At 35.7% G+C, this 25,178-nt stretch overlaps 1 protein-coding gene across 8 annotated transcripts in view; it reads left to right on the top strand.

Moving 5' to 3' along the window:
* The window catches only part of Rtl4 (retrotransposon Gag like 4), a 351,939-nt gene that overhangs the window by 320,505 nt on the left and 6,256 nt on the right, over positions 1 to 25,178 (top strand). For 6 of the 8 annotated variants that reach the window (XM_015991858.3, XM_076561639.1, XM_042268794.2 and 3 more), the window contains one exon: positions 18,832 to 18,901. The gene's annotated coding sequence lies outside the window, so the exon portion shown is untranslated. Of the gene's footprint in view, positions 1 to 7,763; positions 8,050 to 18,831; positions 18,902 to 25,178 lie in introns of those variants that run through there. The other 2 variants (XM_076561642.1, XM_076561640.1) reach the window with 2 other exon arrangements.

Raw genomic sequence — 25,178 nt, 5'->3', positions numbered from 1 at the left:
ATTTGTTTGGTTTGGTGTATGTGTTTGGTTTGGTGTATGTGTTTGGTGTATTTGTTGGGTTTGGTGTATTTACTTTCCAATATGAACATTGTCATCAGAGAATGCATATTTGTGTGGAACTGAAGAGGAGAATGGAAAAACATCCCTAATGAGCTAAGAAATGAACAAGTTAAACCAAGAGGTCGAAACAGCACAGAATGGAGAGTTCAGTGATCAGTGTGAACTTTCTAGAATTTAATATTGTCAGTTCAATGCAATATGAGCCTCACCTAGAGGTAACAGGATCTTATTATGAAAGTTCAAAATTTCCCTCTTTTGTTATTTCTTTTTAAAATACAGGGTGTCAGGCAACCAAGACTAACCTCAGACTTACTATATAGCCAAGCATGACCTTGAACATCTTTCTTAAAAAAATCCCATTTTATTAAACATGTATTATTTTCTCATGCAGTATAATCAGAATTTCTCAATAAAATGTATCAGTCCATTATTCAAGGCAGCTCAACTCAGCTGACTCTTCTTTAAATTGCCTTTTTATCTGATCATTTTGCATTGGCTCCCTGCAAATACTTAGACTACCACTGCCCTTCCCTGTTCTCGAGTCCATGCAAGACATTACCAATTGATTTTAGGATTTTCTTTGATGTTTGGAATCAGTTTTGGAGTTAATCATGTAATAGTGCAGATATATTTATAAACTGAGGTATAATGTACATCAGAGACCACAAACTCTAATAGCAAGTACATCTGTAATAATCTAATGTTACTCAACTACAGAGATTTCCATCCCTAATCCAACCTTTCATTGATGTTCTGGCTAACTCCAACCTACCAGAAATACATTTTTCCTCATTAACAGAAAATAAAGAAGATAGAATGCATAAAATACCTTTAAGGAGACCTCAGATCAAGATTGGTCCTACATGCTAACTTGTTGTTCATAAAAGGTCTTAGGAATACAGTGTTGAATATAACCTCCTACGACTTTAGATTTTGTTTATAAAATGCTTATTTTAATTTCAGTCCCCTGCTGTTGAATGATGAACTGAATGACCTAAAAAATATTGTATTGTGGTTAAGAGGACGTGTATTTTTTCTGTCTGTACCCTTGCTTCTATTAAAGTTCTCAGAGTTTCATCTTCTTATGTGTATCATATAGTAATAGCTATATTAGCTATCAGTGGTTTGTTGAGGACATTTTAAATTATTGACTTGTTTGATTCATCTTTTTCACTATTATTTAATAATAGTAAATAATACACTGCTGAGTAAAATTACATTTGACAAAAGTGTTATTCAGAATAGGTGATTATAGGCAAGCTTTTCTGTTGCTTTATTTTGCTGTTGTTGAGGGTATCTGATTTTTACTCTGAAAACTTTGCAAACAACAAAAGAATGGATTGATTTGCTCTTCATCATGTGTCTGGTAGTCCAATCATAGAATAGTTGGCTGGGCTTGATTATTGGATTTTAGTTTTACATGCATGAAAAAGCGTAAGAATTTGTTGAATATCCCCAAGTTTTTAATTCTGAATTCAGTCGAAGCAGAATGTCTTAAAATTAACAGAGTGGTTAATCTCTGTGTCAAGTGGTTTTCAAACTATAACCTTCATTTTCATAGAGTTCCACATATATTCTCAAGGGATTCCTTAAATTTTTTTCCTTTGGGTTTTCAAGACAGGATTTCTCTGGGTAACAGCCCTGGATGTTCTGGAACTCACTATTTAGACAAGGCTGGGCTCAAACTCTCAAACTCAAAGAGATCCACCTGTCTCTGCCTCCCTGAGTGCTTGGATTAAAGATGTGCACCACCACTGCCTGGCTAGGATTCCTTAATTTAAAAAAAATGGTCTTGATATGAATGAAAGAATGAAGTGAAGCAATAAATTGAAAAAGTACATGGCTTATGTTTTTTTCTTTTTTGCTTCATATTGCTCTTTCATTTAAACCAGTACAGATATTAATTGACTTCCTTCCCAAGTTCTGGTACACTGCTTATTTATTATCTCACTTTTGTAAAATCCCCAATGCTGCATCATGGCCTTGAGTTATATCGGTTCAATTTTTCCATACTTTTCTGTGCAGGTCCTACTTCCAAATCTGAATGCTTAGTACCTATTGTTATAACCAATTGTTAGTTTATTTATCCAGTGCCTTGGATAATTTTACAAGCTTCCCCTCATGGATAAATGAGAATCTGTCATAAAAATGCAAAAGGAATTATGTATCAAGTTGGGACTCCCTATTTATAGATTTCTTATAAATGAAAGAATATAAATTTTCTCAAGTCCAGTTATAATAATGCTAAGACACACTGTGGAGTGTGTTGATGCAGTATCATTAATAAATACACTGTTGGCAAGGTAACAAATAACATGATCTCTATTAATATCTGTGGGGATCTGTGGCTTTAACAGAATTATTTCCATTTAGGCATTTTCGTTGATCTGTCTACACATAGTCTGATTTATCTTTCGACCTCAAGTTATAGAAAAGTTCATAGACATTGCAAAATCCTCATTGAAAACATAAAGGTTGCTTTTCATTGTGCGAGGAGGTTGCAAATAAATCTTTTGCCAGCTGCCACATGTAGGGTAGTGGCTAATGAACTTTTTGGATCCTTGCCCAGGATGTGAATCTTCCATGTACACAGTTTTACTAAGATTGCAACCAGTCTGAAACAGGGTGGGTAGCAATTTAATCAAATGTCCCCATGTGAGAAGCAAGTTAAAAGCACTAATGTCATTATGCTCACCTAGAAACAGGCTTTCAACTGCTTTGGTTTTGTTTTCTCCTAGCATATTAAGCAGTTAGGCAAAAAAAAAAGAGATGACATTAAACATATATGTATATATATATTCACTGTTTTTTTAAAAAATAATATATTTTAAGTAATATGAATGTTTTAATTTTTTGTTGAGACATAATTATACATGTGGATGGGATACAACATGGAATCATAAAATTAGGGTAACTTGTACTTCTTATCATTTTTGTAAGGAATCTCCAAATTTCTTTCCTGTAGTTCTATAAAAAATAAAATAAATTGCTGTAAACTCTAGTTATCTTAATATTCTGTGAATCACTGGAACTTGTTCTTTCCAACTGAATTTTATCACCTATTAATCAACTTCTATCTTTGTTCACCCACCTGCGTCCTCTCCCAGCCTCTGATAATCACTGTATTCTCACCCACAAGATGAACCTTTCCAGCTCCCCTGTGAAGGAAAACATGCAGTGTTTGTGTCCTTGTACCCACTCAGTTTTATATGCCAGGGTATCCTCCGGTTCTGTACTTTTTTTTTTAACCAAAACAACAAGATTTCCTTCATTTTTCATGGCTCTATCCTTCTTCCACCAATATACACGTCTAGTGAGTCAATTAGAATAGAATTATAATTACTGCTGCAATGAACGTGGTGTGTAGATGTTTCTTCAACATGCTTCTTTTACTCTTTCGGATATATACTCAGAAGTAGGGCAACTGCTGATGCAGTAATTCTATGTTTGTTTGTTTCTCCAGTGCTGAAGATCAAGTCTGTGGCTACACAGTTAGGCAAGCACTCCCCACTGAGCTACACCTCCAGATCCTGTTTGATTTGAATACTTTGTCCATTTTGTACAATCATTGTGCACTTTTCATTTTGGCTGAACTGGTATTGAACACTATATGGGTTTTGATGAATTGGTAATGACATATGTATCAGTGTAATATTTAATTTATCATCGACTACTTTCATTGTCCTAAAAATCTTCTGTGGTCTATCTTTTCATTCCCTTCCCCCATCCCATTCCCTGTCAACCATATTTTTATTGTTGCCTCAGATTTCCCTTTTCCAGAATGTATCTAGTTGGAAACATGCAATATATAGAATTTTTCAAATTGTCTTCTTTCACTATATATGAGTCTCCTTCATGTCTCTTAATGGCTTAATAGGTCATTTCTTTGAGTCCTGAATTATGTTACAGTATCTGGATATATCAGTCAATTAATGTAATTATCCACTAGAGAGCATATTGATTGTCTTTAAGTCTGTGAAATTATGAATAAAACTTTCTAAAAATGCATGTGCATGTTTTTGTATAGACAGAATTTTAATTTCCCCAGAGAAATACCAAAGAAGACAGTTCTTAGCTCATATAGTAAAAGGATGTTGAGCTTTATTTTAAAGAAAGAAACTGCCAAACTGTCTTCAAAAGTGGCTCTGTTGTGTTTTCTCATCCACAATGAACAACTGAGTTGCTGTTGGTCTGTTTCATAGCCAGCATTCTGCATTTCCAGTCATTTTTGTTCAAGTCTTTAAGACAGCATTCAGGAATATCTCAATGTTGTTTTCATATGCAATTCCCTAAGAAATTACATATATAATTCCTTTCTCCTTTCTTATTGTATTATATTTTAAGTGACTATTTCTTTTTAAATAATTTCTCTGTTTTAGTTTGTAGCTAGTATTTTTGTGAATCAAAGTCCATTTCAAGTTGCATTGAAGTATAACTTTAGTGCTTTATAATAAGAAAATATTGTAATTATTCCATGTAGAAGAATTCTAAATGGTCTTATTAAATAAAAAGCATGGAGCCAAATATAGGGGTGAAAGCTTTAGAGATCAGGGAAATTGTGATAGCCACCAACCTTACCTCTCCAGATCTGCAGCTACCAAAAGTGAGTTACTTCCTGTCTACTCACAGCTTTATTGCCTTGCTGTTCTGCCCTTTCATTGGCTCTTAACCCAGCTACCTCACTTCCTTGTCACTGTCTGTCTATCTGTACAGACCTCCAGGTCTCTATGGTAGGTACTGGGATTAAAGGCATGTGTCACTATGCTTGGCTCTGTTCCCTAGTGTGACTTTCAACACACAGAGACCCTGCCTGCCAAGTGATCGCATTAAAGGCCTGCACTACCATTGCCTGACTTTTGTGTTTACCTAATGTCTTGCTAGTTCCTCTGATCTCCAGGCAAGATTTAAATTAATATACAAATAAAATATCACCACAATCCCAATTGCTCCTTCCTATTCTTTCCATCATAGTTTTCATGCAAATGCACCTAAGTAAATACATGTACATAAGAAATTAAGTAAAAATTTTACCTTACTTTATCACCACTCATTCCTTCTGACTAATACTATTTTCCTTCATAATATTTCTTGCCAAGCATGTTTACTGATAATATATTTTGTCATGTTCTCCTTCAGCTTAAAAAGATGCTTTTGTAGGGACTGCATTTTAGATTAGCAGAATTTTTCTCTTAACACTAAATATTTTATTCCATATCTTCTTGCTAGTATATTTTGTAAAAATAAATATTATGACTCCTACCTTTGCCATTGTATGAGTATGAATTGCCCCTCTCATTTAAAAATATTTTATATCTAATTTTCTGAAGTTAGAAAATAATATTCCCTGCTATGTAGCTGCAGAGTTTCTCTCCAGCTCCCGCCAAGCCCCAGCAGTCCTGTAGCCCACTTATAAAATAAACACACAGACGCTCATATTATTTAAACTGTTTGGCCTAATTGCTCAGGCTTCTAGCTAGCTGTTCTTATATCTTAAATTAACCCATTTCTATTAGTCTATAAATTGCCACGTGGCTCGTGGCTTACCGGTACCTTACATCTCGCTTGTCATGGTGGCAGCTGGCAGTGTCTCTCTGCCTATACTTCCTGCCTGGCTACAGGCCAATCAGTGTTTTATTTATCATCCTTCCATTTTATGTGTAGTCCTTGCATTGTCTGTTCTGAGTTTTTTTTTTGTTTGTTTGTTTTTTTGAGACAGGGTTTCTCTGTGTAGCTTTGCGCCTTACCTGGAACTCAGTCGGTAGCCCAGGCTGGCCTCGAACTCACAGAGATCCGCCTGCCTCTGCCTCCCGAGTGCTGGGATTAAAGGCGTGTGCCACCACCACCCGGCTCTGTTCTGAGTTCTTTTATTAATTTTTCTTTATTCTTGATAATTTCATACAAGGACACAATGAAACATGATCATATCCACCCTCATTTTCCCCTGTTCAGTTTCCTCTAACATGTCCCCCACCCAACTTCTTATCTTCATTTTACTATTATTTTTGATAACCAAGTACGTCTAATTAGTGGTGCCCATATGTATGAGACCATCCACTGAAACAAAGGAAATCTGCTGATTCCTTTTCCTCTTTGTTTTATAATTTGGGAGTTTTCTATTATCATATGAGCAAGCTCATAGACTCCTTCTGCAACCTTGCCTACTGTATTCATTAGCTTAAAAAGATATTCTTCATTAAGGATGCAGTGTATTTTTCAATGATTTTTTTGTTTCTTACATAAAATAGTATATGTGTGGGTGTATGTATAAACAATACATAAACTTCTCCTTCACTTATTCTTTCTGACATATACTATATATGTAGTGATATAGAACATGATATTTGAATGTGTCTATAAAATATATAAAAATCTGTTGTTGTTTGTTTTTGCTCTTTTGTGGGACCCACCACTCAACTCCCAAATAAACATTTTCTATATCTTTCTATTAGGCATTAGAGCTTTTGCCTACTAGCTATTTTCATATATTAAATTAGTTGTTATCAACCCTAATTAGCTCAGTATGCTACCAAACATTAGCAGTTAAATGTCCTATTTGACTGTACCACTCTACCTGTTAGGCATCTTATCTCCATCCTCCTATCTGAAAACGCTTTTCACATTCTCATAGTCACTTTTATTTTCTAGCTGGATCAATTTACTCAGTTTACCCACTGACATGTATTTGAACATGAGTTACATTGTTGTGTCTGTAACATTTCTATTTTTCACACACCTTAGAGTTTCTATTCCTGTTTACATGACCCATATGTTCTTGTTGTCATATGTCTCCTTTTCCAATAAAGTCTTTGGTCTATTAATCACAGGGTTTTTTTTGATTTTCAATTTTTAAAGATTTTTTTCATTAGTGATCATTTTATAGTTTTCTATAAGTAATAGATACAATCATAAAATATTATTCTAGATTCACTTTTGTTGCTATGATAAAAATACTCTAACAAGAATCAACCTAGAATATAAATGATTTATTGTAATTCAAAAATCCAGGTCCATCATAATAGGGAGGTCAAGGCAGGAACCTGAAGCAGGTAACATGTCACATGCATAAACATTGGGCAGAATTTTATTCTATTTACATTTTTTCTGACTGGTTCTGATTGTTTGGGACTTTCACATTGCCTTTCTTGCTTTTTATTCTGCTTTGCACATGTATTCTGAAAGAGAAACAAAATCAGCTGAAACAGACAGCCCTTTTCTTTTTCTTTTTTTTTTTTATGGTTTTTCGAGACAGGGTTTCTCTGTGTAGTTTTGGTGTCTGTCCTGGATCTCGCTCTGTAGACCAGGCTGGCCTCGACCTCAGAGATCCGCCTGGCTCTGCCTCCCGAGTGCTGGGATTAAAGGAGTGTGTTACCACTGCCTGGTGACGGCCCTTTTCTAATGTACTGGTAAGGTATGAGGGGAGAAGTGGCATTCCGTAGTTTAGTAAGTTATCCCCAGTTTTTGGTAAGCATGTACCTATGGCAAGTGCTTCTCAAGTTTTTTGTGTGAGAAAGAATAACTGGGAAGGGATGCATTTGTGTGTCCCTCTTCCTTTCCATTAAACGTCTGGGGTGTGGGGGGGCTACAATGGGATCTTTACAGAGAAGTCTGGAGAGGACTGGGTTTCTGAATGTCCAATAGCCAGGAAGGTTAAGTGCTGATAAAAATCTACTGAATTAGGTTTTGATTAAATATTTTCTTCCCAGGGCATGCCTTGTTAAGAAGAACAGAACGCTCTGCTGGATTTCATAATGGTTACTTTCCCCCTCCACATGCTGATAACAGCAGAGCATTTTTTTCTTTGATCTTCACTGTGAGATCCTGGAGGCTTGGCTGGAGGGAAACTCACAAAAGGCTGTAAGCATGCTTATACTGAATGTCCCCTAAGTTCTTAACTCGTACTTATCCACTGTGACCCTCAGATAACTTATGAACTGGAACTCAAACTTGACTACCTTCCCATTGGCTCTTGTGGAGGCCAACTAACCTCGGGTAAGTTAGCTGGAATTCTCTCTGGCTGCCTGTCAGACCCTTTAATTGGAGACTTAGAGGTTTGCTCGCCCTGGACCTTAATGCTCTATTTTAAGAGCAGCTCTGGTTTTTCTATTTTGCTCAGGTGTGTACTTGCTTTGGGGATTGAGCAGTTGCTTTTAAGCTTGTTGCATGAGGACTATAACCAGAAGTTAAGTTTAGAATTTGAGAAACTTATTTATTGTCTGCTGGGCACTCTGTCATTACCATGAGTCACCTTATTTTTAGCATGGGGGGAGGGAGAAAACAGATATATCTCAGGATGATCTCTAACATTCTGTTTCATGACTTGGAAGTAAAACATGGCTAGGATTCCTAAGTGCTAGGATTGTTGGCTATAGCATCATGTCCAGAACCATGGTTCCTTTTTGCACCAACTACAATATTCTTAAGCCATCACATCATCATCATCATCACCATTACCTGGCATCCCTCTATACTCACAATCCTTTGCACATTTTTGTGATATTCAGAAATTATTCAGATTGATTGTTAGCTCTGCACACAGTCATTTTCAAAAGGAGAAAACTCAGTATTTATGAAGTGTCTGTGAGTGCTACAACTTTTGTATAGTTACTATATGAAATAACATTACTGTCTTCATTGTAGGAAAATGTAATTTTCAAAATAGCATGAAGGAAGTGAATAGTGATTGTTAACAACTCCTGTGTCCTCATGACATATCAGCAATAATTGGCTTCCTTTGTTTTTGAGCACATTTTTGGTATAAGATGGGGAGCTAGAATGGAAGTTGGAAGTTCAGAGGGTGTCCATAGGAGAGAAGAAGGGCTGGCACCTTCAAATACTGAGATTGTTTTTGATACATACCTTGAGAATCATTGACAAGGCATATACAAAGATTAAAAATTATTTCTTTAAACATTTCACCCTAAGTGTAATTAATTAGGTTATTAAATCTAAACATACATGCTGTTTCTCTCTTTTGTCCATTTATCAGATGACCATGTTGAAATATTTGATTACTTTGCATATTTTTGTATTATAAACATTGTACCAGAGGTTTCTTCTCCTTTTTAATGAATTTTATTCAGTATCCTCTTTATGAAAACTAGAGATGTTTAATTAAAAAACAGAAAAATTGAATATAATGAATTGAAAGAGGCATAGATATTTGAGGGCATAAATTTCTCAGCCTACTCCTCACTATCAAAAACAATCTCAGTATTTGAAGGTGCCAGCCCTTCTTCTCTCCCATGGACACGGGAGCTCAAGCCTAAACCCTGTTACTTTAGAGAAATCAATAGGGCTCATAAAATTACCAGTCTTCTCAGGAACACAAGACAGTGTTTCTGAAAGCAGATATGATTTGTTATTCTAGTCTACATGTGTATTTGTATAAATCAATAGGCTATCTGGAGTAACCAGAATATTCCTTGGAAACCTTTAATAAAAACTTTTTCTCTGGTTTTAAGAGGTGACAGACAGTATTTAGTTAAATTGTGAGGTTTCTTGCACAAGTTTCTACTACTTCTCTGGGCCCCTAAAACTGGCATACACGCCCAGTCCTGCTGTTTTGTGTAACTGTCAGCCTTCCCCTTTGGTCGGCTTGACCCAACATTAGGCATTTCCTTATGTCTCAAACAGAGGCAGCAATAAACAAAGAAGCTCACAGACAGACACAGCTATAAAATACAGGGTGGACATTTAGGACATTTGACCTCCCTGGTGGATTCCTTTGCCTTTGTCATCTATAAATGGAAATTAATCTCTGTCTTTCACGTATTAATTGTAGTATATGGAAATGATAAACAAGTTTCACAGGAAATTTTCCAAATTTACTAAATCCACTGCCTTAGTTACTATTCTACAGCTGTGAAGAGATACAATGACTAAGAAAATTCTTATAAAAGAAACCCTTTAATTGGGAGTTTGCTTATAGTTTTAGATGGTTACTCTATCATCATCCTGGTGGGAAGTAGAGGGACATGATGCTTGAGAAGTAACTAACGACATTATATCCTGATCTGAATGCAATAGGCAGAAGGAAACACTGGGCCTGGACTGGGCTTTTGAAACCTCAAAACCCACCCCACTGGCACACTATTATGATCAACCCACATGAGTCTATTAAATAGGTAACAGAATTTATTAAAGTATAAATTGAGGAAATACTCTCACGATTACAGAATGGAGTAGCCTGCCGAAGTTGTCCTCTGTCTGTTCTGACAAGGAGTGAATCCACCTCACAGGCAGGAGCAGGAAGAAGGGGCATGTGACTATTCTCCAACTCCTTATAAGAGGTCACATACAATGGCAGGATGCACCGCCTCCTTTGGGCCATATACTCCAATATCATAGGCAGAGCAAATACCACTACATTTCACCTTTTTGTCTAAATAAGAATATTCTAATGTTAATGCAAACTATATACAATAAGAATAATTATCAAGCATTGTCCATGAAAAACAAAGGGTAATAACATTAACAAAAATGGAACTAACAACCAACAAAAATAACATCAAACAAGAAAGACATGCTAAATGTCCAGAAATGTCCAGAACATGGGTAAATGGCAAATTACCGAGTTTACTCCAATAGCTGTCCTGTCTTGAAGATTCTAACTCTAGTACTAATATGTTCTAGCTAAGATATGAAAAGATTATAACTGTAACTTACTAGTCTTCAACTCTACCGAAGACCCAAGAAAGAAGAAGAATACCTGAGAAAATGGAAAACACAAGCAAGCAATTTCTGAAATTCTTGTGAGACTAGAATGAGACAGCTGACAGCCTAGACAGTCACCTAAAGTTTTTCAGCATCATTGGGGCATCCAGCTTGGCTACAGGCCTTGAATATCTGACAGATCATTTTCAGAAGCAGGAATTTTGAAAGAGCATCCTACCCTGTCTTGGCAAGGCTCAGTAGTCACTTTTCCTTGTGTCCCGCTTGTCCTGAAAGGACAGTGTTCATACTGTCAGCAGTTGAAGCAAGGGCAGTTCTTCGCCCAGCAGGCCAATTTGTGCCAAGAAAAAGACAAATTTCCAGATAGAAATTCCTTAGAAGCCCACCATTCTCTTGGGATCAGATCAGTGCTGCCAGGAGCAATCATGTCTCACATCAACAGAATTCTAAGTTATTAAAACATTTAAATACCATATTCTCTAGGTCTAGGAAATGTTTGATGATTACCTATCCATCTGACATATGTTTCTGTAAATCTGGACAACCTGACTAACATCACTATAGAAATGACAAGCATGGGTGACTATAATTTTGTAAGACTTATCTACCCAAATAACTTAAGGACTAAGGCTTCACATTAACAAGGTAAATGGTATGTAAGCAGATGTTCCACATAAGGACAATGACCTCAAAATTGTGACAATACACAAAATATCTTAAACAGAGGTAGAAATTTATAGTGCAATATACAATATGACAACAATATCCTCAACATGTATCAATATACAAAATATCCTAAACAGAGGTAGAACATATATATAGTATGATACATATAATATTATACTTGTATCAATATATAAAATATTTCAAACAGGAGTAGGAATATGTGTACAATAAATACAGTTTTGTATTTGTATCAATATACAAATTATCTTAAATAGGAATATAAGAAGAGTTTACATTTGTATCAGTATACAAGAATCCATATCAGTGCAAATTATCTAAGGATGATATTTTACTGAATTAGTTTACTAGTAAATACAATAATCTACCTTAATATTCTATTCCTATACATTTTCCTTTTTAAAGGAGAATACTGAGTTCAAATTTTATTGTTCTATTCCCAACCCTATAACCATTCATCCATAACCCTGAGAAATATGAAAACGTTGGGAGAGGGGTGTCACTTTCTTAGAATTATTTCCTGCTCTTTAGGGGGTGATGGTATCTCTGTGGGATTCTGTAAGAAAGCTTAAATAGTTAGGTCTCAATAGGGCTAGCCATAGAATCTGAAGCCAGTCTCAGTAATGGATAAGATTGTCTGAGATTCTGGCTAGAAGTGTTTTGTGATGGACCATCTCATCTTAGAGCTGTCCTGAACAGTTTTCAGTCCAAAGCTGATCATTGAGTAATGTTCTTAGGTACCGTGGCATCTTTCTGGACCAAGCAGAGTCATTGTTGTGGGGCCCTATCTTCTTCCAGGAAACTTGAGGTTGCTATTGGGAAGACTTATTTTCAATGGGAAAACTTGAACATTATTAATATCAAAATGGAAAGTTTGGATTTAAAGATGACATGACATGTAAGAAAGGATTCTGAGAAATCAAGAATAAGCATGGAGAGAAATAGAATCTTGATAACAATGGTCCTTAGATAGTTGGTTTTCTTTTGTCTTACACCAGTTGGCTCTTCCAATATGAAACAGAATCTCTTAATTTTTTTCTTTTAACAACATGTTTGGGTTTAGAGAAGGAGAGAGCCACATTCCAACTCCAAAGCCAGCTTGATTTATAATTGAATCGGGACCACAATTATTCTAGAGTTAAATAGATACTGATGTTAGGCAGTGAGATGTTGCTCTTTAGAGTATATTGGTAATATAAGTTCTTTCCTTCTGCTGTAGATGTCTGGGTGTCCAAGGCCTTATGATTTCTTGAAGATGGGTATTCCTATTATCCTGAAAAGACAAAAAACAGAAACCTGCCCTGACCCTTATTTGTTGAGTTTTTCTTACAACTTGTAGAATTGTCACATTGGTGGATGAGCTATTACTTCTCCTTATTGAGGTTTTTTTCCTGTTCAAAGTGAATTTTGATTAATTTTGTTGGTATCCATAGCTTTTTTTATCCTTCAGAAACAAAAATCAAAACCACTTCCGCAACGTAGGATGTATTTTGATTTCCATTCCAAGGTTAACACATTTTTGAAGTAAACTGGTTGCTTTAGCTCAGAAGTTTTCTCTGTTGTCCAATGTCTCTCCATAGCTGTTGTCCCTTTCTCATCGGAATTGAGAAAATTCAAGGTTAATAAAGCATTATGTAATCTATTTCTAGAAGTCACTGTTACCTGTTGCTGTCTATTTAGCATGTCCTTTAAAGTTCAATTGGATCTTTCTATGACAGGCCTGTGGGATTGTGTGGTATACTTGGAACATGCTTTATATTGTAATAAGCGAAAAACTGTTGTACCTTCTGGGGTCTAATTTTTTTGTAGCTCTATCTTATATCCTAAGTAATTAATAGAATTTCCTCTTTGTATATTTTTCAGAAGCAATTTGTAGTCCTCAGCAAGGCAAAACTTTCTTTACTTCTTCAAACATGCTTTCATTATTTATGTATTAGTGATGGGCATTGAACCCTTGGCATTATTCCTGCTAAGCACATGATCTACCACTCAGTTAAATTCCAGCCCCAGATACTGGTTTTTGAGCTGTTACAAACAAAATCTTAATGGATTTTAATGGATTAAACCCACATCTTTGCCACTAATCAGGTATACTGTCAGTATTCCTTTGTCTTCTTCAGTAATGACAATGCCTGTATAAGTCACTAAAAATCACAACTTCTATCACTGTTAAATATAGAATCTTTAGGGTTTATAAGTGGATGACAAAAATTAGGAATAATATTTATCTTCTTTAGAATTAGTAAGACTCCATCAGTGTTTCATGGTCTTTATTGTCTTCCTGTAATGACATAAAACAAGTGGATTTCTTGTTTTGAGATGATACATGAGCTAGATAATTTTTCCTTTTGTCACTTTTTAATGTCAGTTCTTATAGAAAGTACATTTGAAGATGAAAATGATTGATTGAAAATTGTATGAGACCCATAACTTTGTATGATAACTTTAAAATAAAATGAGTCACTTGAGCAAAAGAAAAACTGTAAGATAGACAAACACAAGTGGCCTGTATATCCTGCCACTATCAATGGCAAATGCACATGAGGGCACATAGTACAGTACATTGCCTCTACTTTAACTGAAACCCATTTGATGGTTGGTGCGGTTAATCAACCCTAAGGAAGCTGATTCCATGTTTTGTTTCTTGGATAATACAGGTTCATCTCCAGACCAAAATGGACATTTTTTCATACTTTCATCTTGTTTTTTCTTGAATTACTTTTTTTCAATGAAAATAGGAGACCATGTGGCTTGGGAAAAAAGTCACTCTGGAATAACTTTCAAGAATCCCTGAAGACTGAATCCCTAAGGTCAAGTGGCATGCTACAACCAGTTTCCTTTACAGTGACACTTCCTCACAGGAGTTAGAATGACTTGACGTCTGACAGACACTTAAAGTGTGAAGATGAATTAAAGCTCTAGCACTCCTGATGGGTCTATTTAAAAAAAAAGCTGTCAGTTGAAGTAAGCAGTATTCTAAAAACATACAGTACCATATCAAGGCTAGAGGGTGTGGGATAGAAAAAGCATTGGCAGATGGACAATTTTTGATAGGTCTTTGCAAATGTGAAAACCAAGCTGAGAAAGAGTTTGGAAGTCCTCATCTGCTGCCCTGCTTTGAAATACATATTTAGAAGCTTTGATTTCTTTCTCTCTGACTTTCCTCCAGTCTTCCATGATTACCTAGTTAGACTAGTTCATAAACTACATGCTATATCTAATGGGAGTTGTGACAAGCAGAGAATTATAGACAAAAATACCTTATTAACTTGTTTTGTCTGCAAGTCCATCACCTGAGCTTCTTATTTAGTAAACATACAAGTCAGACAACTCAAAGAAAGAGAAACTCTTTATTTACTCTATGAAGAACAAGTAGTAGGGACTGGAGGGGAACCAAAGACAGAACAAAGCACAGGTCACATTTAGATAAATGCCAGAGGTTATATTTAGCTATTACTTGTTTTATATTCTCATAGAAATAGTTGGAGACATCCATGCAGTCCTCATTTAATGCCTGGCTCTGCTTTAAAATATTCCCATATGCAATGACTGAAAGCTCCGTTCTTATCCAAGATGTGTACAATAGTATTAGATAGTTCTCTGTAACACGAATTGCTAAACAGTCTTATTAATAGAAAACCCAGAGTAGATATTGGGGTGAACGTGAAAGATCAGAGAAGCAGAACAAGCTTACAGCCAACTTAACCTTACCAACTCCTCAGCCTCCAGAGCAAAACTTCCTGTTTCCTCACAACTTGTATACCTTTCTGTGTCTTGCCATATTACTTCCTGGGATTAAAGGTATGTGTCCTTCCCAAGCAAAGACATGAGATCTCAAATCCTGGGATTAAAGGTGTGTGTCACCACTGCCTGGCTCTGTTCCCAGTGTGTCCTTAAACTCACAGAGATCCAAACGAATCTCTGCCTCCCAGGTGATAGGATTAAAGGGCTTGTGCCACCACTGCCTGACTTCTATGACTAATTTAGTGGCTGGCTCTGTCCTCTGGTCACCAGGTAAGTTTACTAGGGTATATAATATATTGGGGTACACAATATATCACCACAGTTCTCAATGGCAGAAAATCCATCTTGTAGAATTCTAAACCCATTGCTTTGATTTATCCATGCTATTAATGTTTGTTGTTCACAGAATTGTTCACTTTTACCCCACAAATGCTTTCTGGATATGTAAATATAGTTTTACTGGTCCTTACTTCCCAGTATACCTTTTCTTATCATTCCTTACAGCATTTCATAAAAGGTATAAAAACCTTTACACTCCATCCTTGTAAAACTAATTCATTCTATTTATTTTATTATTTCTGTTAATTTTGAGATTATGATATAATTACATCATTTTCTCCTTCCCTCTTTTTTTGCCCTATAAACCCTCCCATATACCTTCTCCTTGTTTATTTCAAATTCATGGCCTCTTTTTCATTGAGTATTGTTAATTTAATGTATGTGTGTATAAATATGTAAGCACAGCTTGTTCAGTCTGTAGATTAGATTTTATCTATAATCTTTCATTTCCCTATTCTCCATCTCTTTCTCTCTCTGCATATATACACATATATACATATGTAAACAAACATAGATGTGGATACAGTATAAAATGTATAGAGGAGAATGAGAAAAGATAAATATTAGGTAATGAGGGAGGATTTAAATCCACATAGCGGACCCATGATTCATGAAAGAGGGTGTGAAGCTAATTATCCAGTTTTAATTCTGTAATTGACTTTTTGTTGTGGATAAATGCATAAAATATAATTAATGTTTTTAGGTTTAAATAATACTAGGTTTAAATAAATATTTAAATGTTTGAAAGCCGGTGTGAAGCTCTAGAACTTCTTTTTTTATTTTATTTTATTTATTTATTTAGTTATTTATTTTATTTTACAATACTATTCAGTTCTACATAATAGCCACAGATTCCCTTGTTCTCTCCCTTCCTGCCCCCCTCCCCTTCCCCCCAGCACACCTCCCATTCCCACCACCTCCAGATCAAGGCCACCCCTGAGGCCTGAGATCTACCTGATAGACTCAGTCCAGGTAGGTCCAGTCCCCTCCTCCCAGATTGAGCCAAGCATCCCTGTAATAAGTGACAGGTTTCAAATAGCTATCTCATGCAGGGAGCCCAGGACCTGGTACCACTGCCTAGATGCCTCCCAAACAGATCAAGCCAATCAACTGTCTCACCTATTCAGAGGGCCTGATCCAGTTGGGGGCCCCTCATCCTTAGAACTTCTAATTGTATAGAAGATCATGTATAGACTTTGGGTCTGACTAATCTCACTGCATAAAATTTTTATTTGGAATGTTTTTTACAATGCAGTTTTAATTATAAAAAAGCAAAATAGATATAAAGGTAAATATTATAGTAAAAAAAATAGGAGAAGGTACAAACAACTTCTGTCATTCAAAATTACCCATGACAACAGGCACACATAAAATATAAAATATAAAGGCTGAACATTTCAATGACAAGTATTGACAAGGTATATTATAGTAATAATAATAAACTGCTGTTAAGAATGCAAAATGGTACAGGCACTCTAGGAAACGGTTTGTAGTTTCTTAAGGTAAACATTGACTTATCTCATAAATATCTTCTATGTATTTAATCAAAAGAAATGATTTTAATAAGCATTTCACTGTGCATACATATATCAAAATACCATGTTACACTTTAAATACACAGTATTCTTATTTGTCAAATGTACTTAAATGAATTTGGGAACAAGAAATTATATGTATGCTCCCAGAACGCTATGCAAATTTTCCTAGGGGCTTTATTTGTATTTCCTTGAAATGAAAAACATCTCAGAAACTCCATCAGTAACATGAAATAAAATGTGTTATATCCATTCCCTGGAATAGTTTTGGCAAGTAAGAGAATGAAATATTGAGACATGCTACAACATGGGTGAACCTTTGAAAACATAAATGAAGAAACCAGACACAAAAAGCCACATATTGTATAATACAACTTATATTAAATATTGAGAGAAAGTCAACCTAAAAGTAAATTGGTTGAGGCTTAGAACAAATGATGGGCAAACTAACTGAAAAATAACATGACTGAATCTGGGGTGATAGAAATCTTCTATACCTCAGATGTGGCGGTGTTAAACAGATACATATATTTGCCAAAACCCATTAACTGAGGCTAGGTATGGTGCAGGCCTTTAATCCAAGCACTGTGAAGGCAAAGGCAGGTGGATCTCTATAGGTTCAAGGCCAGCCTGCTTTATAGTGAACTCCATGCCAGTTGGGGCTACATAGTGTGACCTTGTCTCCAAAAACAAAAACAAAATCATTAACTAAGATTTTCGAGTAAATTCATTTTATATTTGTAAATTATATAGCCATTAAAATATATTTTAAGCCAGCTTTATACATAGAAAGTTAGATGTTATTTGGAATATGACTTATGAGAAAGAGAGTAGTAGTCATGGCCTTCCTTGAGTATGGGGTTCCAAGTTTGCATTTTGAGCCCATTATAAGGAAAGAGGATAAGTATAACAACAGTGTTTTCTCACCTGTGGTGGATTCTAAGCAGGGAGCTATTTAATTCCTACCTATGGAGTGTCAGTCTCTGCAATATCTGTACACAGAATGTGACCTGTTTCTGGTCTTTGTAACAATATTCTTTCATTTACATTCCTTTTTGCTTTAGTAAATTTCAATAAGTATGAGGTGCATTTTATTTTTGATCAGCCTAGCCCAGTTTCAGACCAGAGTTACTGGCCTTTAGAAGGGATAAGTTGTATTCCCCAAACTTACAGAAAGTTATGACCATTATTAGTTTATAGGTGAAGAATTTTGGCACAAATGAAGTCTAAAACACATCTAAATTCTCAGAGCTATTACATGGTGTTGATGTCATTAAACTAGAATTGAAATCCAGATCAAATTCTAAAGCTTTTGCTAATTAGTATATCCTCATATCTTAAGTATTAAAGGAGTAGCTATCTCATATTAAGTGGATGTTATAAAACAGATGCTAAGTTAAGCAGTTTAGATGCATGATTTGCATTGTTCTGGAATGCTTATGCTTCATGGAGGCTCATTACTGTTTCCTAGTGTCCAATATAGTGCCTGGCACAAAACAGGCATTCACTAAAGATTTATTAAATAAAATGATCAACCATCTGTGCTGGATAATAGAGGCTCCAATTATGAATAATGAAAATGAAGCTTAAGGACATTAACATGCCTAAGAAGAATGCCAGCGTCTAAGCAACTGGTATAGTCCACAGATGTACATAAATCAGTGTCTGTCTCAATGTCAAGGAGTTAAGGAAAGCCAACATATGGAAATGGATTCCTCTAGTAATAGTGATATAGAAATAGGATTGCTACACTGAGATAATCCAACCTGTTTCTACTTTATGTTTTCATATTCTCTAGAATCTCCCTTTTGCTCAACTCATTGCTCAACTTTGTGGCCCAATTATACATAGAGAACAATACATGAGAGGTAAGTGATTCTCTCCTCTTCACTAAAACTTAGCTTTAAATGCCATGTTTTTAAATAACTCTTGTCTTAATTCATATGCACATATTTTCTTTCCAAGTCTCTACACAATCTCAATTTAGGGCCTGGGATAGTGGGAAACTTTTCCAAGAGGGCAATAGGCACAATCTAAATCACATACTCATCCAAACAAAACATATTTCTTCTCACTGCTCTCCAAAGGTCACCGAGTAAGTATAAGGTTTGGACATCTGCTTCCTGAACACTAACACAAATGCCGGAGTTCTTTACCTACATTATGTCTATATGGTTAATTCATGCATCTGAGGTATAAAAACATTAAGATACACTGGTACATGGATGGATTATCTGCTTATATTAGCAAAAAATAAAAGATTATATAGCGAGTAGCTACAGTAAAATTAGCTCTGCAATATCTAGTTGTGTCTATGGCTGCTGTGGACAAATATTATAAATTCAAAGAAGAATTACTGAGTGCCTCTGTGTATACAAAGAATGATATTGTGTCCTGGGTTTATAAAAATGAAGTTGGTTGTGAGCCTAGCCTTTAACGGCTGAGCCATCTCTCCAGGCGTTGCTCTGGAGGAGGTGGGAATGGGGGGTGAGCTGGGGGGAAGGGGAGGAGGGCAGGAAGGGGGAGAACAAGGGAATCTGTGGCTGTTATGTAGAACTGAATAGTATTGTAAAATAAAATAAAATAATAAAAAACAAAAAATAGAGTTTAAAAAAAGATGAAGTTGGATTTTTCTTTTATTATCTCACAGTTTAATAAGAGACATAGACATTTAATAATTCATTACAAGTGATACAAGTATTGCAATGGAGAAACATGTGGGCAGGTAACATATTAAATGACTTATATTGAGCCACCTCCTTGCTGCACATCTGGAGACTTTGGCACAAATAACTTTTCTATAACAATACAGAACCCTAGAAAGAAACAAATGCTAGTGACCAGGATTTTTGGACAGCAGCTTTCCAGTGTCTGCAGAAAATACATTGTTATAAATGGTTTCTAAATGCCAGTAATTGTGCAGATGTTATTGCTTCAGTTATATGTAAACACATATGGTTCTCTCAGCAACATAGATGTTACAGATGTGAAAACTAAGGCTCACAGAGGTAACTTGCTCAAGGTCTAACAGTCTGGGTTAAGTGAGATTGGGATTTTGATTCAAAGTATCTCATTTCAAACTTCCAGATTTTTTTTTTAAAAAAATACTATTTAAAACTGCTTCCAAGGGCACAGTTATGGTAGATGCACATTCTGAGGATTCCAGTTCCAAATCTCACATCAAGTCACTGTAATTCTTTACACATTTTTCTTTTTTTATTTATTATTTGAAAATTTCGTACATGTATATAATGTAACTTAATCATACCCGCTTTTTGCTTTCCGATCTAACCTCCCATCAGAATCCCCCCATCACTTTCCTGCAAACTTCATGTTCTCCTTATTTTACCCAGTTGGATTGAATGTGGAAGTCATGCTTTACCCATGTCACAGCTTATCAAAGAGATAAATGAAATAGTAGCCAGACACTTAGAACACACAAAATACTCTACATGCATGTGATATGTTACTAGCTACAGAATAACAGAGTGTCAGTTTCAGAGTGAATAACAGAGTGTCAGTTTCAGAGTGAATAACAGAGTGTCAGTTTCAGAGTGTCATGGAAAATATAATCTCTGCATTGCTTACTCCTAGCCAAAGTGTTTTTTTTTATTTTTTTTATTTTTATTTTTATTTATTTATTTATTTATTTATTTATTTATTTATTTATTTATTTTTTTGCGGAGAAAGAGACTAACCAGTAAGGGCCTGGGACTAGACCATAATATAGTGGCTAGTGGCTCATAAATATGACTCAAACCAATTTCTGTTTCTTGAGCCTCACACATCTTATCTATAAGATTTCTCTAATCAATTGGTCCTCAACCTTCCTAATACAGTTTCTCATGCTATGGTGACCATCAACCACAAAATTATTTTTGTTGCTACTTCACAACTCTGCTTCTATTATGAACCATAAGGTAAATGTCTGATCTGCAGGATATCTGATATGAGACCCCTGTGAAAGAGTCATGCAACCCCAAAGGGGTCGTGGCCCAAAGATTGAGAACCACTACTAATGTGAGGCTTTTACAAGATTTCTTTCAACCACAAAACATGATGTATACTTAGTTGTGTATATTAAGCTTTCTCTACCTTGAACAGAGTGGCAGGTAACCCAACACCACAGGGACCTGCAAATGCAAGAGAAGTTTGAATCTAAGTGGGCTAGGCTCTGTCAGCTCATCAGTTGCAAGTGGTGTTCAGCACTAAGTGAATTGCACTTAATGAATTAAAGATGAAAGAGACAGCAGGGAGCACAAATGCAGGAGAAGGCCTTTCATTTCAAATTTAAAGGGCTCATTTTATGACTATGTGCGATCTGTAGATCAGAATTTTTCCATTCTTTCTCTAATTGTTTACTTGAAACAGCATGTACTGTTTGAAATGATGTGAGCATGGGGAACAGACAAAGAAACCAAACTAAGCCTTCAAATTGGTAAACAAGACCTGTATATCTTAGCCATTAAGTCTCCTCTAGGAATAGGGACTGTAGTATGGACTCACAGTGGGTAAAGTTTGGGTTAAGTGGTAGACATGCAGGTGAGAATCTAGATTGTATATCACTTAACAGCCATTTCCTCATATTTTATCTCTGTGTTCAGGCAAGTTATAGAATCTGTGGGTTTGAAAGAACAATATGATTTTTATGATGCCTCACTGTTTTCTGATTCTTGGAGTCTCTGTTCTAATATCTCACCATGGAGGAATTCTAGTCCTCCTTATTCTCCAATGATATAGACTCAGAACTTATATCACAAAGATAATCATCCCATCGCTATTCCCACCATCTCAAATTTATCTTTAAATAGTATTTTCCTCATCTCAGAGAATAAAGCAGTCTACATGAGAGTCATTTGAAGAACATTGCTCATGTATCAAACTTCTCCCTTGCTCCCTCACTTAGATTTACCATCACAGTAGCTTGGTTTATGACTTGGAAAACAGCAAAATTGTTGCCAGGAAATGAAATAATGAACATGAAAGTGGTTATTGAGAGATATAAATCTTAGTGCATGTATATAGGGAAGGCTATGTAGCAGGAATGTTCATACAGCAAATGTGCCTCCTTGATGGACTTAAGAAACATTATAATGGAAAACCAAGGAACTGGGACAGAATAATCATGGTACTTGTAACTTCATAAGCAGCTAAGCTATGGCTCCAGTTGAGGATGAAAGAAGATTGAAAATTAAGTGAAAGTCTGAAAGATCTGATTCATTGCAATGGCCAAAAGGACATAAGTCATATCAGCTGGGATGTTGTAGTTATGATAGGGGGTATGTGGATGACTGTTCTGTTATTCATAGATAGAGAAGAGTAGAATGTCGTATTCCTTTGGAATAGAGCCACAAAGTCTCATGAACAGGATCAGCTCCATTGCTTTTATCTCCAAACTAGTCAAATGTCACATGCTCAGACCTCACCTGTGCTGGGACACTGTTTAAGGAAGTCATGAAGGCTTAGAAAAACCAATTCACTTATTATACTTTAAGGGCTGCTTTGGGAGACACATATCTTTTACTTCTCAAAATGACAAACTTAAGTATTGAGGTCCATACCTGGAATCCTGGCACTTAGGCTGATAAATTAGGAAGGTTAGTTTGAGGCCAGCCCTGGCTACAGAGCAAGTTTCAATGCAGTCTAAGCTAAAGAGTGAAGATCAGTCTCCACCCTCCATCCAAAAATGTGGATAATGCTAAAATCAAATGTACCCTTAGAAAGCATTGAACCTAAAGTTTCTCAAAAGTATTAACTGAAATTTCTGCATCAGCATCACCTGTAGAGCCTATTTAATATTTATGCTACTAAGTTTCACCCCAGAGCCAATGCCCCATACTCTCCATATATGAAATAAAAAGTTCTATATGGTAAAATCCCAGGAGTTTCTGAGAACCTTGTAATTGTGTGTGTGTGTGTGTGTGTGTGAGCGCAATATTCCCAAGATCAAATCTGAGAACCAATTAAATCAATATTAGCAGGAATGCCTATAAAAGCACTCCTGTGTTCCTCTGATAACCTTGTGAGTTATAATTTCTAGGGTATGCTAAAGTTTAATAAGCCCAATACTCTTCAGTATTAAGATAAAGATACTTAGGTCCAGAGATAGAAAGAAAATGTCTTGTCAAAGTTATCCTTCTTAATGGTAGAAGTAAGTACACACTCATATCTCCAGAGAAGTCCCAATACTATGCTCCTCTGCTCACCCTTATGAGAGGGATCAATGCCTCAATTTAGCACCTATGACCACATATTTCCTTAGACATTTTAAAGTTCAAGAGAGAATTATGGCTTTTCTGGGTGGTTACATGATCTCAGACCCAAGAATAGCTTAAAAATAAAATAGTGCAAGGTCACACAGTTCTCTTATAGGCAATAGAGTGCTTCTGGCCTGAGATAGTTATTTTTCTGTTACTAGAACCAATCATGTTCAGGGAGAAGAAGATTAATTTGGCTCACTGGTTTGAAGGTTTTGATCTGTATGTAGTCAGCCCTGTTGCTTTGGGGTTTTGGGCAAGGTGGAAGCACATTTTAATAAAGGCCAGGACATGAAAACACAGTAATAAAAATGGACCATGAACCCTGTATCCCCTTGAAAACTTGTATTGGTAACCCAGATCTTTCATCAAGCCCTACTTCTTAACAGTCCCACCACCTTGTACTTCAATCAAGATGAAAGCCAAACAATTAATGCATGTTCTTTTGTGGGATATTCTAGATCTTATCTATAGCAAGGGATTTCTTCAAATGTGGTCTCAAAGGGTTTTAGAAAGGAATTTTGTGTCCCGAGAAACTATTGTTTTTGAGCCAAGTGAATATAAGCAAAATGGCTCACAATTATTTATTAAAATTATTTGTTGTAATGGTTGTCATAGCTGAAACACATTAAGAAAAAGCTTATTATCTACACAGTTTTGTATCAGATTTGGTCCAGCCACACTAGTTTGATGCTCTAAAACATATTTATTTGAGGGTGCTGCCTTGTTTCTGCTTTGTCTCTTTAAGGCTAGATCATTCAGACTGGCAGTCTTTGCAATAGCAATAGAAGATCAATGACCTCAGGAAAAATTAATTTCCCAACTGAAATGACCAGGTAGATTTTTCTCTGAGGGAATGCGTATTTGCCATTGACAACAGTGGCATTGTATGATTTGCATGTGGGCTAATGCTTTTAATTTTACCAAGTGTTTCACCCCTGCTATGTAATTAGGAAAATTAAATGCTAAACCACCTTGAATACATAATTCTGTATAGAATCAAGAGCCCTCACAAAGTTATGAAATCGCTGAGGGTAGAAGGAAAGGGCAAAAGGCAAATACATAAAGGAAAAGTTATAATCATAACCTTCCAATTAAAAAGAGTTTACTGGAGGTCCACAATCCCTTATTTCAATTCTGAAATCAAAGAGGTCTCTGAGATGTAAGTCACTTTTTCATTAATTTGTTGCTAAAACCCAGTTGGCAGCAAAACTTGACCTGATTTGACCTGAATTTCATCTATATCCAATTCAGTATGAATATTCAGACATTTTTCCTGCTGAAATTTTAATGGCTTAATTATGGGATGTTTCCCCAGATACTGCAGGAAATGTTATATAATAAACAGTAATGCCCTGTGTTACCTTTCAAAAATCTGAAAAGGTGAAACTTGAATTATAAAACACAAATGCCACAACTATGGACCTGGAAAAATGATAGCTAACATTTATGGGGCCTTTGCCATCTGCATGAAGCTGTGCAGATCTCCTTTCATTTCAGTTAACTATCAAAACCACTATGAGGTAACTGTTAAGAACATTTCCTTTTCATGAATAGATCTGTTTATCATACTGGGAAAATGTTCTTGGTGAATATGAGAAACATTATACTTTGAGAACCTCATTTAGAACTGTTAGGACAAAAGACAAACTATAATTTAAAATTCATTCTTGACTTAGTCCAGAGGCTATACGTTACCAACTGGAATGCATTTAACATGAACAACGCCATAGGAGAAATGTTGTGATCCATACATATGAACATATACATACACATGTACACACATACACATGCATTTTATACATATACATATACATATAGAGAGAAATGCTGTGCTTATAGTATATGAGGAATATTTTAAAGTTTGGACAGTGATTTTCAGAGAGAT

This window comes from Peromyscus maniculatus, chromosome X (assembly GCF_049852395.1).
Source record: "Peromyscus maniculatus bairdii isolate BWxNUB_F1_BW_parent chromosome X, HU_Pman_BW_mat_3.1, whole genome shotgun sequence".
Taxonomy (NCBI): Eukaryota; Metazoa; Chordata; class Mammalia; order Rodentia; family Cricetidae; genus Peromyscus; species Peromyscus maniculatus.
This window is presented reverse-complemented; position numbering and strand designations above follow the sequence as displayed.